This window comes from Falco cherrug, chromosome 9 (genome assembly GCF_023634085.1).
Source record: "Falco cherrug isolate bFalChe1 chromosome 9, bFalChe1.pri, whole genome shotgun sequence".
Classification (NCBI taxonomy): domain Eukaryota; kingdom Metazoa; phylum Chordata; class Aves; order Falconiformes; family Falconidae; genus Falco; species Falco cherrug.
Genome location: NC_073705.1, coordinates 37,928,531 through 37,945,475, shown reverse-complemented (window position 1 = coordinate 37,945,475; position 16,945 = coordinate 37,928,531). Strand labels below are relative to the sequence as shown.

General features: G+C 46.6%; 1 long non-coding RNA gene across 1 annotated transcript in view; it reads right to left on the bottom strand.

Annotated features, from left to right (window-relative positions):
• Window positions 1-3,803: 3,803 nt before the first annotated feature.
• Window positions 3,804-16,945, bottom strand: part of LOC114018167 (uncharacterized) — a 54,271-nt gene continuing 41,129 nt past the window's right edge. The window contains exons 16-18 of the long non-coding RNA XR_008733843.1: window positions 16,593-16,776; window positions 15,229-15,478; window positions 3,804-3,887 (exon numbers count right to left, since the gene is read on the bottom strand). This is a non-coding gene — a long non-coding RNA (uncharacterized LOC114018167). The remainder of the gene's footprint in view (window positions 3,888-15,228; window positions 15,479-16,592; window positions 16,777-16,945) is intronic.

The following is a 16,945-nucleotide window of genomic DNA, read 5'->3' as shown; positions in this document are numbered from 1 at the left end:
TTAAAAAAAACTTATATAACTTCTTGTGTACCAGTGGAGTTACTTTCATATCCAGAGCACAGGAAGCTCATTCGTGGTGGTATTTTCACTTGCTTCCAGGGTTCAGGGTGACTTTGTCCCCTGCCACTGCCACGTAACAGAAGTGGTATATGTTGGTCAGCAAGGCCAACAGCATTCAACAGTATGACATTCATTCAAGCACATTTCTGCAGTGTGTGAGATTTACTGTTATAAGAAAATGCTGACTGCACCCTCTGGAAAGGGGCTGGGTAGTGGGGAACTGCCTGCTTGGGCCAAACACCAGCATGGAGGTACCTGAGCCGTTACAAGAGGAGGTGCAAGGAATGTAAAGGAGACATCTGTAGAGCAGGAAGGTGAAAACATGAGTTGAGGAACAGTTGTACAGGAAAGCCAGGAAACGGACCAAAGCCAGCTTGTAGGGAGAAAAGGGACTGGAGTAAGTAGCAGCAAGCAGTGCTGAGGGAGCTGCAGGAGCCCGAGGGCGAGGAGATGTTGGAAAGCCATCACAACACAGTAAGCTTGTTGGAGGAGGGAGTGCCACGGGTTGGCATCTGAATGAAATGCAACTGCACACAGCCAGCCTCAAAGTCTTTTAGGGCTTTTCAGAACCCTGGTGCCACCAGAGAGGACTTGACGAGCTGAAAAAAAAAAACCCTGACCCTGCATTTTAAAAAGTGTCTATCTCCTACAGCTGAAGAGGGGAAAAGCGTAAACACCCCATACAAACTGCAAGGGAAGGAAGTAGTTAGGAGATGTGCAGAACCCCAAGCTTGACTTGCATGTATTGCTAGAAATAAGATGAGTTTGCCTGTAATTGCTTCCTTCCCACACTTATATCCAACCCATCCTTTGGTCTCTCTCACTCAAAGAGCCCCTGATTCCCAATGACCCATTCCACCAAAGCTTGAGAAGACAACGGGGCTCCCCAAGACACACAGCTCCTACCAGCTTTCATGAAAATCTATGTTTACGCCAGCAAAGGAATCCAGACTAGTGCAGACGTGGACAAGGATATCAGCAAAGCTGTAATACTGCGCAAAGGGTATCTAGAGGCACTTGATGTGGTCAAACAGACCAGAGGAGTGTGGCACAAGAAAGGCAGGGGCATGGAGAAAATTAGGGGGGTTTATTTATGTTCTTCCCCCCTTGCTACTCCTGCTGTTCACAGCACAGTTTGCCTTCTTCCTCCCACCTCTCTCATGGAAAGTCACCCTCTTTCTCTCATTTCCTTGAGTGAAGGGCTTGGCTTAGTCCCACCTAAACCCCAGGGCCAGAAACTGTGATAATCCAATCGCCAGCACCCAGCTCAGCTTTTTGATTAAGATATCTCTCCAAACAGGGAGAAGATCCTCCAGCTGCTGAAGGAACAGCTTCTGGTCTGAAATTTTTACAAAGTTACTGCTTTCACAGGAGACAAGATATTAATTAAAGTTCATTTTTCAGTGAAAAAATAAATCCCAAGATAACCTGGAGTCCCAAGGGGAAATAAGCCAAAGGACAAAGCCATGTGGGACTGCTGGAGGGAACGACAGCTCATGCAGCATGCTGCCATCACCGCTGTTTCGATTCCCTGAGATGACATTATCACTTTTATCCTCATCTCTCCTTTCCAATTCCCAGAGTTAAGTGAAAGAAGTTTTCAGAGGGGCAGACAGGCAAGCACAAGTGCACATTAACAGTGCTACTAGCACACTGCCCATTGCCTGTAGTCACTGTTGCAGCTAAAAGCAGCAGTGAAAACCTCAAGAGAAGCACGGTTCAACCTTAGCTCAGGGAAGACCGCAAGACATGCCAAGGCCTGGGCCCCCAACCCTACATGGTGCCACTTGTCCCCTCCACCCTAGATGAAATGTATTTCCCTTCATTTGGGGATTTACAAGACAGAGCATAAAGCCATTTGCTGCGCCACTGCCACCTTCTTTCCCTCACCCTAAGTTGTTCTCAGATTTCAGCCTTACTGGCTGCTTGAGGACTATTTTTAGAAACTCACAAATTCCTTTTTCGTTTTTTAAATAATTTTTGAAACCTAATTTTTGGTTCCCTGCTGTCTTCATGGACACACCTCAGCTAAAAATGCAGTTTCAATGACATATCATTCATCCAAGGCCTGAGAGGGAGCAAAGAAATTGTTCACTCGCTCCACAAACAAGCACAGGAAAGGCAATATTCCCTCCCATTCCTGCTGTTTCATTAAACTAATTTTATGCATGAGGTGAGATTGCATCTTTCCTAAAAATAATAATAATAATAATAATGAATACATTTTTCTCCAGTGACAGCATCAGTGATGAGGTTTTGCTTTACCACAAAGTAGACATTTCAAGAGAGAACATGTAGAAGCTGCCTAGTTAAAAATGCACCACAAACAGCCAGAATTAGCATCTGGAGGAATTTATGAGGCTTTCTGGGTTATTCTGGAGCAGAAAGGTTGAGGGACCACACCATGTGCAAGAGACTTACAAACCTGTTTCCAAAGCAGTGCCCTTCTGAGGGCAAACTGATACCTAAAGGATCCACCCACACAACTGGATTGAATGAGCAAACTAAGACCACCGAAGCAGAGATTCACCAGTTCTAACTTTGTTAAAGCATAATCCTTCACAAGTCTAAAATGCAACTCTGAACAGGGATGCCAGATAACACCCTGCTGAAAAAAAGCAATGTCCAAAGCGAGCAGGGGATCTCCAGTCCCCACATATCACCTGCAGAGAGCTCAAGGACAACTCCACCCCATCCTCTTCCTGAAACCCAAACCCCAGTTACAATGAAGAAGGGGACATAGGAAGATAAACAGATAAATCAAAACCTTGCAGAATAGCCAAGAAATTCAGAAGTAGCTTTGCGGAGAGCACATTACAAGGAGACATCTCAGGAGAGTCTGACTGCAACACAAGGAGGACAGGGGGAAAAAAGCTTTTAGCACCTGTTTGCTTGCACTTATAAATAAGAAAGGAGGCAACCGCAGTATGAGGGGACAGCAGACACCCATCTTCCCTTGAATCCTGGTTGCTGTCCTTCTGTGAACTCCACACTTCATCAGGGCTGCGGCCAGGAAACCTACGGCTGCGGCTCCAAGAGAAAGTAAAAGGGGAGGGGAATCACATCCCACTTCCTAATAAAGGCGGGCACAGAGGAGGCGCTGAGAAACATATCACCTATAATTAGAAGGCAAGAGTCATAAATACAACAGCTGAATTAAAAGCAGAAATAAGTCCACAGCAGAAAAGCAGAGCTGAAACACAGTCAAATTATGTCCCCAGCTGCAGCGTTTGACCAGCCCTTGAACCTGGTTTACATCACCACTGTGCTTTGCGTCTCCAGCCAAAGGACTTCACACATCCAAGGAGATGACGAGGGCTTAGCTGACAGACTAACTCTGAGCACGCAGCCCCCTACACCAGCAAGACATGGGAAGAGCCCCCTTTCCACAAACAGGGATGGAGATGCCTCCCCCCATCATTAGTTTCCAAGGCTGAATATGTTTAGCATGGATGATAAAGCGTAATCATTTCAGAGAGCTGTTAGAAGCAAGGTTACAGACACTGCTATTGCTGATTAAAGAACTGAATGCACTTTGCTAAGGTAGAGCATCTTGCCCTTTGCAACCCAGCACACAAGGTCATGCAGCACAGGTCCCTTCAGACAGAGGCCAAATTAAACCAGCTATTTAACACAGAAGGGTGTCCAGATCACTCCCCCACCTGCTACAGGGCACACTGAGCACCCAAGGCTCCACAACTGCACCAGAGCGAGCCCACAGCTGTAATCTCCAGGCCTTACCACCAAAGAAGCCCAGCTGAATCAGCAAGGTCCATGTCAACTCGCCCATCCTCCTTGGAGTCCTGCATCACTTGGCTTTGCATCACCTAACAGGAAAGACCAGTGAAGAGAACAATGTCCTGAATAATAACAAGCAACAAATAAAGATGGGGAGAGGGAGAAAAGCAGCAAAGCAATTTGCAAGCCCAGTTCTGTGGTCACATAATGGACAGAAGACCACTGCAGCACACACAGCAAGCTCTTGGGTTTTCATCTCCTGTAAGGCACTCCAGAAATTCTGTCTTGTCCTGTAGGACGAAGTTCAGGGTGTTTGCACCCATCATCAGTTCACAGATACAGAGAGGGAGGGCTGTGCTTTAGGCTACAGATATTCCAGACACCAGCTCCTCACTCCTAATCAAGGGTGAGGACAGCAACAAAGCTGGAAGACTTCAGTCCCTCTGATATGAAGTTATATCATAGCCTCTACTCATCCAGACATCCAAGCAAAGCTTTGGCAAGCAAAGCCAAAGATTTGACACCGTGCCTGCAAAAGGTAATAAACACAACCAGTGCTGGAAGAGCCTACTTGTCTGTCAAGGCCTGGTTTCATAGCATCAGAGGAAAATTGCCTCTGACAGCCTAGAAAGCATGGCAGTGAAGTCACGGAGCAACACCAAGATGCTGTGACCTCCAAGTCCTGTTCAAGAGACCGGCAGACTCCTGTCCTTGCCCAGCAGGACAAGGGAGCAGCTGACCACAGGCAGCAGCAGTCCCGGCTGGAGTCAGCCTCCTAGCCAATTCCACTGACACGTGGAAAGAAGACACACCATCAGCTATTCCCCAGTTATTTTTAGTACCTGATGACTTTTCTGGAAGCACGCCACAGTGGCGGGTCACAGAGATGAGTGCAGAAGGGACAAGCATGGCCCCTCTGCCAGGATCACACCAGCAGCAATAGGCGCCAGCCAAGATCTGAAGGGATCACTGATAAACACAGGAGGACACCAAGCACGAGCTCCAGCTGCTCTTCCTCCATCCTCCTCTCTTTCCCCATTCAACTGTGGAGCAGCAGCCAATGCTAGCCCCAGGGCTTCCTGCTGCCCACTCTGTCCCTGCACAACCCCAGAGGGGATGCAGGGTTGGCAGCACTTGCACAGAGAGACCAGATCATCTCAAGACCATGGACAAGAGTCAGTAATTATTACTGAAGAGACAGACAGGGCATTGCTCCTGAAATGGGATAAAGGCCACAGCAAAAAGCCTTGTAAGTCTGGTCCTAGGGCAAACTGGCAGCTGCATTGCAGCACCTCCAAGCAAATTGCACCCACCAGCCAGGATGACCACTTCCCACAGCCCTGACCGACACATAAGTTCTCTTGGCATCTCCTAGACTGCTCCTGGTCATCAGGAGAAGCTCAATACTTCAGTAGGGATTAGGCTGAAAATTAATGATGTTTTCCTTTATGCTACCAGACAGACGCACTGGAAAGGCATGAAGGCAGGCAGTTCAGCTGAGAGGTCCAGCAAGGAATTCAGCCTAGTTTTCTACCTCATCTAACATACTCCTCCCAAAACAGTCTATAGAACAGCACCCCAGAAGCAACGCATTAGGGCAATGGCAGTGGGAGGAGACGACAAGAATTGGACTGGGTGCACATGGGAGAGCAGCTGGAGTTGAGCACAGCATTGCTTTTGGGTGTGAGTTACCAAACAATTATCAGTTTACTCTCTGCCTGCACTCAGGGGGCTGCAAGTAGAAAGACTCCCATGCACTGCACAGCAGGGCTCAGCTGGTACAATCTTAATGTTGAGGCACCCTAACTGAGCAGAGCCAAGGTAACACTAAATAAATAAAGAGAAGTCTTGAGAATTTCAATATTATTTTTTGCTACTTTAGGACCCAAATCAACAAAGGCAGGAATTGAGGAAAACCAGGATATGCAGTGCTATGAAGTTATTCTATGGACACACAAAATAAAGGGCTTAATTTGGGGGGTGGGGGGGGGGGGGTGTTTGCATAAGACATAGCCCAACTGCCTCATAATTGGCATATGAGGTTTGACTTGGTTAGGATCAGACTATGTACAATTCTGACAATGATACAGCTGCCTTGGGGCCATATTCTGTGGGTCCACACCAAAAAAAATGGGATGGTGAGGAGTTTGAAGAAGCAGGCAGAAGTTTTGAAAATTAAATTCTTACCAATTCACCCTCTTTAAGGTCTTGTCCCATCAAAGAGGAGTTTGACCAGTCACACCCCAGTGCCATCTCCACGGTATCACTCAACCCACTGCAGGGATTTGTCCCAGGTAGCACCCTGCAGCCTGGGAGCTCACAGCCCGAATCCCTCCCTGACGCTGCCAGGGAAGCTGGAACCCAAACTGAGCCTTCTGCAGGGCTGGGTCCTCTCAGCTGGGTAAGGCAGCTCATGTGGCCCCACAGTCCTTCCTCAGTGACCCAACCACCAGGTCTGGGCACTCAGTTGCCCCTCAGTATGGAAGGAAGCACAGCAAAGGCTTCCCACTCTGCTGAGAAAGTCCATGGTTTTATCCTTGCATAAATGATTTATTCAACTTTACCTGTGGCCCAATTATGTGTCAAAGCATTAAAGGAATAAAAAACCTTGATGTGTGCAAACTGTTGCTTTACTAAATTAGTTGGTTGGTGGCACTGTTTAGGATTATTTTTTTAATGCATTCTGATCAGATAACTTTTCTGTTTTGCTTTATGAAAAGAGAATTGGTAAGAATGAATATAAAACCTGTAATAATGAGAGGGAAAGAGAACAGTTTTACAAAAGATGGGCATTAACAGGGTTAGAAATACATGCTTTCAAGATGCGAGACTGTAGGTTAGGAAATGAGGTGAAGCATCACAGTGAAGGAGTTTCATTTTGGCTGCCTTCACTTCCACATCCCCCCTCCCCAACTTCCACATGTGGTGCGATTGATAATGATAACTAAATGTATAATTGAAATGAAATGAAGGCAGTGTAAAGTTCAAACAGATGCACTTGCTAGTCCTTTGCAAGAGCTGTGCGCATGCAGAATAGAAGTATTAGCGCAAAGCTTTGCTCCCTCATCAAGAGGAATTGTCTGAATATCTGATGTAGCACGCGTGCAGCTAAGGCTAGTTAAGCGGTGACACTCTGAGAATATGAATGAAGGCAGGCATTTTTAAAGGCCTTAGAGGAATTAGGTGCCCAAAACACACATAGGCAGAAATTTAATTCTCCTGAAAATCCAGTATTTCAACTACCTTGCTGAACAGATCTCTTTAGATAATCCAGAAAGCTTATATAATACCCTTACAAAGTTGTGGGGTTTTTTTTGGGGGGGGGCGAGGGGCGGGAGACAGGCGACAGGACATAACGCTTGGGGTTTAACATTATGATTTGGTTGCAGAAGGCATTTGGTCTTATGCTTCTCCTCACAAGGCCTCCAGCCTTTTGGGAAGCTTCAGAGTGTATTTTCTAGTTATTACAGTAATAAATGAAGAAAGGCTCCAGTCTAGTGTAATGGGTACAACCTGCAAGCAAAGAAATCCCTTTTCTTCCTCACACCCACTTGCATCCATCCACTGCCTGTATTTTTAGCAAAAAGGCAACTTGAATGCATAAGCTTCATTGCTGCACCTAAACCAAACAGAAACATCCAATCTTGTGAGCCAAAAGCATCACTGGTGCCATCCTGGAAGCATCCCTGTAGACAAGGTGAGCTCAGCAACCTTACTCTCTGCACCCCTTTCACAACAGTTTGAGGGAAACACAAGCAAAGACACACAAAAAGCCAATTAGGGTATTATGAAGCATCTCTCATTTGCCAGTCCTAGAAAGAGCTGTGCAAATAACGGGGTGTCCCCCAGAGCTCAGGTTGCAAACTACTGCCATTAAGCCTCCCAAGGCTGCTCAGCATCTGTGGCTCCCAGGTTGTGCAAAAGGGAGTACACTGGATTTCCAAAAAGCCCTTCTCCATCAGTGGGATGAGTTATTTTCAGGGCCATATTGCACAAGGGCTGGAAATAGGCTCCGATCACCATTTTATGCCTATTTAAACCAGGCAGGAAATGGCAGAGTCTCACCAGGGAGTCTCCTACCTGCGTGGGGTTTGGCAGAGCCACCTTGGTTGGAGGACACCACCTGTCCCCTGCCTGGCCTCCTCCATGCAAGAAGGACAAATGGACAAAGAGGGACTGGGCACAGAGATAAAAAATTAAAAAGCACCAAGAATACTGCAGGCTCCTGACCACAAGGGAAAGTTATTACAGTTAGAAGAAAGCCACCTGCATCAGAAGGGAATGAAGCCAGCAACCAAGATATGTTATCAGGGGACAGGGAGGAGGGCTGGGACGTGATGAGAATAGCCATAAATATGAGGCTGAGGCTGAAATCATAGAAAAATAAGGAAAGGAGAAGGAGGGCTGAGCTACATGGCATCCCTGGTTCAACGGGTCCGGCCTTCCTGCAATCTCCTGCTAAAAGCAGGAAGGGTTTTATCCCCTCTGTTCCCACGGGGAGGCTGGTCCAGAGTCTGATTGCTCTCCAATTGTCAGAAATGATCTTCCAGTTTCCAGGCTAAATTTATTCTGGGCCTGTTTACATACATTTGTTCTTGTGCCAACGCTGTCCTCAGGCATAAATAGTTCTCCTTTGCTGATGCTCTCCCCTCCTCGTCTTCCACCAACGTATTTATAGGCAGCTATCTTCCTCAGCTTTCGTTTTGCTAATTTAATTAAGTCAGGCTTTCCTCGCCTTCCCTCTGAAAACACTAGTTTCATTTTTTTTTATCATGTTAGCAGCCCTTTCACAGCCCCAGTTCTTCGGTCCAGCTCCGGTGTCCCTTCGAGGAAAACAAGAGCCATACAATTGCCAGCAGTGATCTCTCCTAGAAAACAGATGCTTGTGAGCCGTGTGTCTAATTGCAAACTAACAGAGACAGGCTCATCTTTTATCCTGTCAGCTATTTTGATTCAGTTAAAGATCATAAATAGTGTGCTGGAACACAAGCGAGTCCCGTAGTGCTTTGTAATGTATTCAGTTTACATTTTGGCTGAGTTGTCTCACCATAATCCTGAACCGTTCTTCTTTTTCCAATTACGCTACACCACTTTGTGAAACCATATGATGTCCGTCAGATTAAATATTATCCTATTCGGTGTTAGACAGCAGCTCATATTGCAAAAGGAGAAAGCTACGTCCAGCAGAGTGGAGAACAATAAGAGGTCTCATCCCTGCCTTTCTTGTGAAAAGACAGAACTTGACAGCAGACTATATGGGATGTAAATATTGCTGTTTCACTTAGCATTTGGGGAAGAAGTCAAATCCATGGACTTCTTAACAACTAAAGATTATGCAAGAGTGGCAAAATATGGCAACTACAAACACAAGATATATTTAGGTGATCAAGGCTAGGGAACTTGGATTCAAGAATTTTAAGACAGTCAGCCAAGGAGGCATTTGGACTGTTTAATGCTCACTTTAGTAAGAGCTAGAATATCAGAAAAGCTTTCAAAAGATGGAAAAAGCTAACATCACATCAATATACATACATAGCGTATGGTGAGCAAATCCACAGAGCTTTAATGAAACTAGATTTTATGTTATTTTGTTTAAATATTTGATTAACAATGTTAACAAAGTTAGATCTCTCATGCCACTAGTCTTTCTCATTTTCTAACTAGGTGCTGGTACTTAGCACGGTCTTCCTTCAATGTGAGTGAAAAAGGGACAGATCAATAAATGCAGCTAACTGCCTCAGGACTCGCCCAGGGCACAGCTCAAACCCAACTGCAATGCAGTCGCCATCCTAATCATTTCTGGGAGGTGATTAGTTCCTGGATATGACATCTTAAGAAAAGCAGAGGCACAAAAACTCGGTGTCTTTGCAGCTGGTATTAGGCTGACATTTAAAGAAACTCTGTCGAAGAGCAGCTCTGCTTTTCAACCTATCCAAAAATGTTTGTTAGCCAACCAAAACCAGTTTTCTGCCTCGTGTAAGCATGCTTTTCTCCCCTTCTCACCAATGACCTAGAGCAGCTCCTGGGCTCAACAGCAGCTTTGTTGCACTCCATGCAGAATAACAAACTTCTCCCCCTCCTTCTCAGTCTCCTTTTGACAGCAACCAGTGCAAGCCATCCTTCACGTCACCAAAAGCAGAGGCGAAGGTGTACATCACTCTGTTTCGGTGGCCATTAACCCTGGGGAGGTGCCAGCGCTCTGTAAGGCAGTGCAGAGGGACACAATATTGCCCCCATGCACCACTGCATCGCTGCTGAGTAAGGCATTATTTTAATACTGTATCCCCTAATGGCTCATTGCAGGACTGGGTACCGTTTCGTGGGATGATTTTTGATCACCCAGCAAGCAAGACAGGCTCCCTCCAGCCAAAATGGAGGAGAAAAGGTGCAGCCAGAGACCAATTTGCTGTAGCACAACTGCCAGAAATAGCAGAGAAAAATGGAAATATCCTCAAAGAATCCCTAGCCTTACAATAAATAAGGAAAGCTGTTGTCAAGATGTAAAATAGGCAGTAGATAACTGTTCCTCTGGCCCTATTGCACCCCACTACAATTTGCTCTCCTACAAATAACACCTGCCCATTTCCTTTGCAGAAATCACATTTGGTGCTGGCTCAAAGCCACGAAAGCCAAGACCATTTCCAGCAGCATTAGAAACACAACCAACACATCAACCAATTGTCAGAATGACAAAACTAGTGGGAAAAAATAAGGGAAAATATGTTCTTTTCAAGCACCTCCACAGGGAATTTGCAGAAATTGGGTGTTAAAAACAAAGCAAATGGCCAGCATCCTCCAACACAACTCACTTCATCTGTGATTTTACACTTCTGCATTACTGGGGCCTTCCTAAGCCAACAATTTCTACTAAAAGAGAGAAGTGCCTGCTACAGAGGACTCAAGGTGGTCTTGTAATGGGTTTCTTTCAGCTAGAAACAAGCAGATCTAGCATAAACATCTCCTAGCTAAAGGAAAATTATTAATACCAAGACAGCAACTGCAAAACATCCAGCATTGTTGAAATATTAGCTTTTAATTCTAGCATCGCAATTCCCTACAACCTGCACCCTTCTCCTGCAGGATGCTCATGAGGAACCTAAGCTCAGGCTGTCCACTGTGCCACAGAAGTGGCCAGGCTTCCCCCGGCCCCTCCGGAGCTGCTGAGGAGGGGGCAGCCCTGGTGGAGATGGATGGCCAGCCCCAAGGCAGCGTGATTGATTTCCCTCATTAGCCCGAGCGGTTAAGTGGGACGGAATGGTGGCCACACAGATGACGGCAGCCCAGGGATGGGGTGCGGGGAAAGCAGTTTGTCTCGCTCAAGTTTGACATGAGCAATATGTTCCCAAGCATGACTGTGAGCAGGAGGAAGTGCAGAGGAGCAGAAAGCCCTTGCTGCTTCTAGCATGGAGTTTAATGCATTTATGGCAAGGCTTGTGTTGCATCACTGCTGGGGAGCCAGGTAGGATGAGCCCTTCCTTACAGAATAAATTGGTTTTTATCCTTCCTTCTACAGTGAGCTTTCCCCTTTCCATATATGAAGCACAGGTGGAATTAAGGCTCAAACAGCTGATGCTGTCCAGGTGTAGCAGAGCAAAAGGACCTCTTGGTGATGAAGCAAGACCTGCCTCCGAGTTGACCCCAACCAGCCTGAGTTAATATTTATACAGGCAGGCCCAAAGGAAAAAGTTCCCACAAAAGTTTCATTTTAATTTACACAGCTCAGTTTAGCTCTTGAGACTGATCCTTACTTTTCATTTCCATATTGCTAACACTCCAAAATAAAGCATTCCCTGAGAACTCAATGCCCATAATGTTGAAAACAAATCTTAGGGTGAGGCTGCAAAGGGAAAAGTAAGATATCACTGAAAACTTCTCCACTTCCCATGGAACATTCTTCTGCAATCTCAGCTTTAAAGGTAGGATAAAACTGGTTTGGCTTGGGGTTTAGTGGTTTAAGGGGAGTTTTTTGGAAATTAAACAAAGGCACCAGCCATTATGCTATGACACCTGCAGCATGATGCATGTGTGAAGCAATCGCTAAACATGGCTGCCACGAGCCATAACAGAAATGAAATATGGGAAATAGTAAATCAGTGTGGACAGGAGGAGGAGAGAGCACCAGAGGGGTACCAGCCTGACTGCCTTCAAGGCAGGTCGCGGGCCGCAGCGGGGAGCCCCTCGCTCAACGGGCATTAATGGATTCAGAGAGAGAAGACTGGCTTGGTTTGTCATTGCTCCCTCCAAACCAGCTTCACCCCTCACTCCAAAGGCAAATAAACAGGAGCTGGGCTAAATACATCACTTCAACCCTGCTAAGCTCCTGCCAAGCCCTTGCCCTCCACTGACATCCCTGGATCTAGGAGGTTTCTCAGGAAAAACTCCATGTTGGCTATTTTTCACCCTGGCATACAGCCACACTGGGCTCAGCCCCTTGCTCCAAGGTGGGGAAGCATGCATCTCCCTGTGCGTATAATTGTGCATGTATATAGGTCAGCACCAGCTCGTGGGTCCGGTGGAGACATATATGCATTTTTTCTTGCATCCTTAGGCAAGCTGGAAAATGTCACTTACTCGCTAGGCAATCACTAAACACGTTGCTGCCCTAAGTGACCACCTGCTCTGTGTATGCAGCTCTGCGGCTGTGGGAGAGGGCTGCAAGCACGTGTCTGTAAGAGTGAGAACAGGTTTCTCATTTTATACATTGCTTGATTATTTTTGCTGGTTTTTCTTCTTTAAAGGCACACAGAGTGATTTAGAACCCAGAACTGGGGCAAACGCCCCTACTCACGTACTCAGCCCTACTCTCATCTGTGCCTCTGCAGTATCCCTTACCTCCCTTTTTATTTTAACCCTCAAGGAAACCCCTGTCTGCTACCTGGCTTCCTAACAGCAGCACCACAAAGCTTTTATTTGAAGTGAGGCTGATGCCCGAGCAAAACCCACTGAGCAGAGAAATGCCTGCAGAGAGCTGAGAAGCTGTTGCACATCCTGAAGGCAAAGTCCTGACCAAGCAGGTAGTAGGGGTTCCCTGTGTAGCCCATATCTGCATGCAGAAGGAGTTGCATACGTGTCAGAGGAACTGCTTTTTCTTAGTCCTGGCTCCTCCATCCTTGGGGAGGAACATGAGCATCTGGCATAGAAGTTAAGTTCACAGGTGTCTGCTGCTGAATCCCATGCTAATTAAAATAAGTGGGCTGGGGGAGCGGGCTCACAGCACCATTTGAACCAAGCACCCTACAGCAAACACAGCACCACGTTGCAGCCGGAGGACACGGCGAGTCCTTCGTGACTGGTGCGCAGAGGCAAGGGGAGAAAGATGAAAGGGATGAGTCTGAATGGAGGAAAGGAGCAGGGAGACTACATAAACCTGAAGCTCTCCAGGAAGGCAGAGGGCAGCCAAAGATACTTCAAAAGCATCTTCTATCTCCTAGCAACAGGTGCCAGCAAAAAGCCAAGGGAGATGGCCAGAAGATAGCCTTGGTTGAGGAAATAGGGGCTTTGCCAAGTCTCACCCCAAGAGACTCCCATCCCTCCCCTCCTTGGGCTCCTTACAGACACCAACACCACTGCCCTCACCCCAGCCATGCTGCTTTTTGCCCCGCATGGCCCAGGTAAGAGGTTTGGGTGTTTTCAGCCCTGCTCAGAGCACCTCTTTTGCTCTTTTCCCTGTAGGATCTACCCCACTTAACTCAGGGCAATAAGGCCACAATTTGGGCCATAGGCATACACGGGTGACCAAGCAGCTTGGTAGCTAAAAGGGGGACCCCAATATTATGCACAGGATGGTGCTTAGCTGGGAGTGAGCTCTCTGCCCCTCAGGGTCTTCCACTGCTCAGTATTTTGGGCTCCATCTGCTTCCCTGCAAGCATACTCATCTGCAAGTAGCAAAGAGGGCAATATTTACAGAGCCCAAAGGATCTGGCACCAAGACGTTTTAACCCATCAGTAAATGGCTGAAGAACACCATGCTCAGTCCTTTTAAAGACATTAAGGGGGAAAAAAAACCCCTCCTGCATCTACAGGAAAAAAACTGCCCTCCCCTATTGCTGTATCAATTACAGAAGATGCATTAAAAGGTTTTAGTAATGATTTCTTGTCAATAATCTGGATCATCAAGTCTCAGTGTCCTTATTCAAACTCTCCTGGGAGCAAGATGTCCCAGCAATAAGGGACACACCACAGATCCAACAGCAAAGGCAGAGGAAAGATAATAGAAAAGAGATACTGGGCAGAGAAAAAAAAGATCAGAGACAGCAATCTGTACAAACACAGACAGATCACGAGTTTAAAGGAAGGTGATTCTTCACTCTATGCCTATACAAATGATTTCCTTGGCTCTGTGGCTCCCCCCTCCCCTCTCCTCTGATGATTTGAAGGCTTTGGGAGCTGCAGTAAGTGTGACTGGTTTTCTGTGAGAGTCAGCCAAAGATTTAAGCAGGCAGGAGGAAAGCACTCTCTTTTTCCATCAGTGTTCAATAGAAAGATGGGGGGTGGCGGTGGAGAAAAAGAGAGAGAGGGAGAAGAAAAGTCAGGAAAGAGTCCAAGGTGGGAATCGTTAAAAGAAAACACAACCAAGAACATAAAAAAACAGAGAGATGGAGTGGAAAAATACACTCAGGCAATCTTTCCGGCTCTGAGCCACCCTCCGACACTTTTCAGGTATGTAAGGTCTTAACGCAGAGATTAATCTGCAAACTGCTGAGCCAGAGGTGGGGAGACTGGCCTGGGAGGATCCTTCTCCACACCAGGCAAGATCTTCTGATAATCCCCAGTAGAAAGCTAAGGAGGAAAGCTGGCCAACACATTTGCTTAGTCCTTGGGTGATAAAGAGGGGGGAGCGAAGGGCTGCTGCCGGTTATGATAAGGCTGCTCTATGAATGCTGATTATCAGCCTGGCCCTGGCTTGCTAATCCAGATCTCTGGGTCCATAACCCTTTGCCTGACCCCATAAAGCCCTCATATGGGGCCAGGGTTGTATAAGGCAGGCACTTGTGATATGGGTGTTTTCTGACACATGCAGGCGTGCTTGCTAGTCTGGTTTCCTAAGGAAACAGGGTACACACAGTCACAACATCCATCTGTCTGTCCCTTAGCTAACCATTTCCAAACCTGTCAGTCTATTATAATTACATCCAAAAAGAACGAAATAGATCCCCTCCAAAAAAATCACTGGGTACTACAAATGTCATCTTCCCTGGTGAAAGCACATAGGGGAGGCATATTTCTGACTCAGGGGAATAGCCAGCAACTGGGAATTTCTCCCTTGTTAAACTCCAGAGAAACCACATGGGAACCCTATGATGAGCCCAATCACAAGTGAAAGGCAGGCTTTTTAGTCTTCCAGATCATGGGATGGCTTTTTTTCATTACATATGGAAAATTCAATAGGGTGGAATAGAAGAAGCTATTCTTGATGCAATCAAAACTCACCCTCAGACACATGACATTGCAGAAACACATTTTTTCTGTCCTTCCTGTGCTCCAATGACATTCCCAGCTCACAGGAACAGGAATATTGTGGGATGAGGGCTTGGCTGATTATTTTTTCTTCTTTCCAAGACCTTAATCTTTCTTTGCCTCCAAACATTGCCTGGAGCCCATCCAAAGCTCTCCAGGAGCACAGCATCTTGAGTGTGCATGCCTTGCAGCTTTTCCATTCTTCTTGATGTTATAAAACTGTCTTGTAAAAGCAAAATTAAAGGCTTGAGTGCTGGCCACAAAGCCCTTACCATGGACATGTTTTCTGTTGTATGCAACTCCAGACAGAGGGAGGGGGGTGGAAGAGGGGAGAGAGCTTTATGCACTGAACTTCTTTATAAATCTACTGAAGGTATTTCAGCACTTCCCAACATTCCTCTATAAAACCCACTCAGCTACATTTACAAATTATAAAATTAGTTTTATGTGCAGGGTCCAGCTAATGGCGCAGCTAAATCTAGGAAGCAGGAAGATGAGATGCTTCTCCCTTCTTCACGGTGGAATTTATTTTGCAGCATCCCTGCACAGGGAGCAGCATCCATCCTGGGGTGGAAGATCTTCCCCCCCAAGCCAAAGCTTTCAAAGGTCAAAAGAGATCTGACCAGTAACTGGAGAGTTTTGGAGAAGCCACGTCTGTGGGTAGCAAATAGAACTGGATGGCTCAGAGGAACCTTTGTGGTCCACAAAGATGGAATGGTTCTGGTAAATCAGGGAATGCAAACCCAGAGAATTTAAATCCCATGTAAGACAATTTACACATATGGGACAGAGGGAGCGGGGTGCAATACTGAGAATTTTCAGGGAGGAAAAGGACAGTTTTCATTACTCTCCTTATTTTTGCAAAACAGGTGTATGCCTCACTCTGTGCTTTCAGCAGACTGTGGTGGTGGTGGTAACCAGCTAACTGCATCCAAACAGTACAGAGGTGCTTTTTGTTATGCACCTAGGACATAAGATACCTGGCAGCTGTATTACATGTACTTGGTACCCTGCCATGCTGTTCAGAGAAACACTGGCCAGCACCAACCTAGCCTGCAGTTGTCTCCCATTTCTTGGCTACAGCATAAGGCACTACCCAATACAGTTCTCTGCAAGAGTGCTAGAGGATCCACTACAGAGACAGGACCTCCATAAATATTCATTCAGCACAGCAAAACTGCCAGGAAGGGGAGTAATACACATCAGCCCCTCCCACACAGGGCCAGCATCTCTCCTGCCCAGCTCTGTGCTTCATTCCTGCTCACATCCCTGCCCCAGTCCCTCTCCAGACTCCCAGGCATTACACTGGGTGCAGAAAGACTCTTGATGTCACTTACCCAGTCTATGGGGATGCTGTCTGCTTCCCCATGGCAGCCCAGCAGTCCAGGCCTGTGAGGAGGGATCTTATGGCAGAGCAAGGTCACCTCCTGATGTGTTTGGCCACTTGCTAATCCTCACAGTGCTGGGGATCAATGTTGCAGGGGAGGAGGGACAAAACCACAGCAGTTCCCCCAGTTAATGCTGGAAGAAGAAACAAAAGCTAATCAGCTGCAAGCACAGGGGAAATGAAGGGAACAAGCTTCTTCAAGGCAAGTTCTCAGCTTTAGTCCTTTGCTCCCTTTCAAAAAAAAAATAATTTCCCTCTGTAGCGTATTAATCACCACAAGTCAGCCTCAGGAAGAGTTATCCA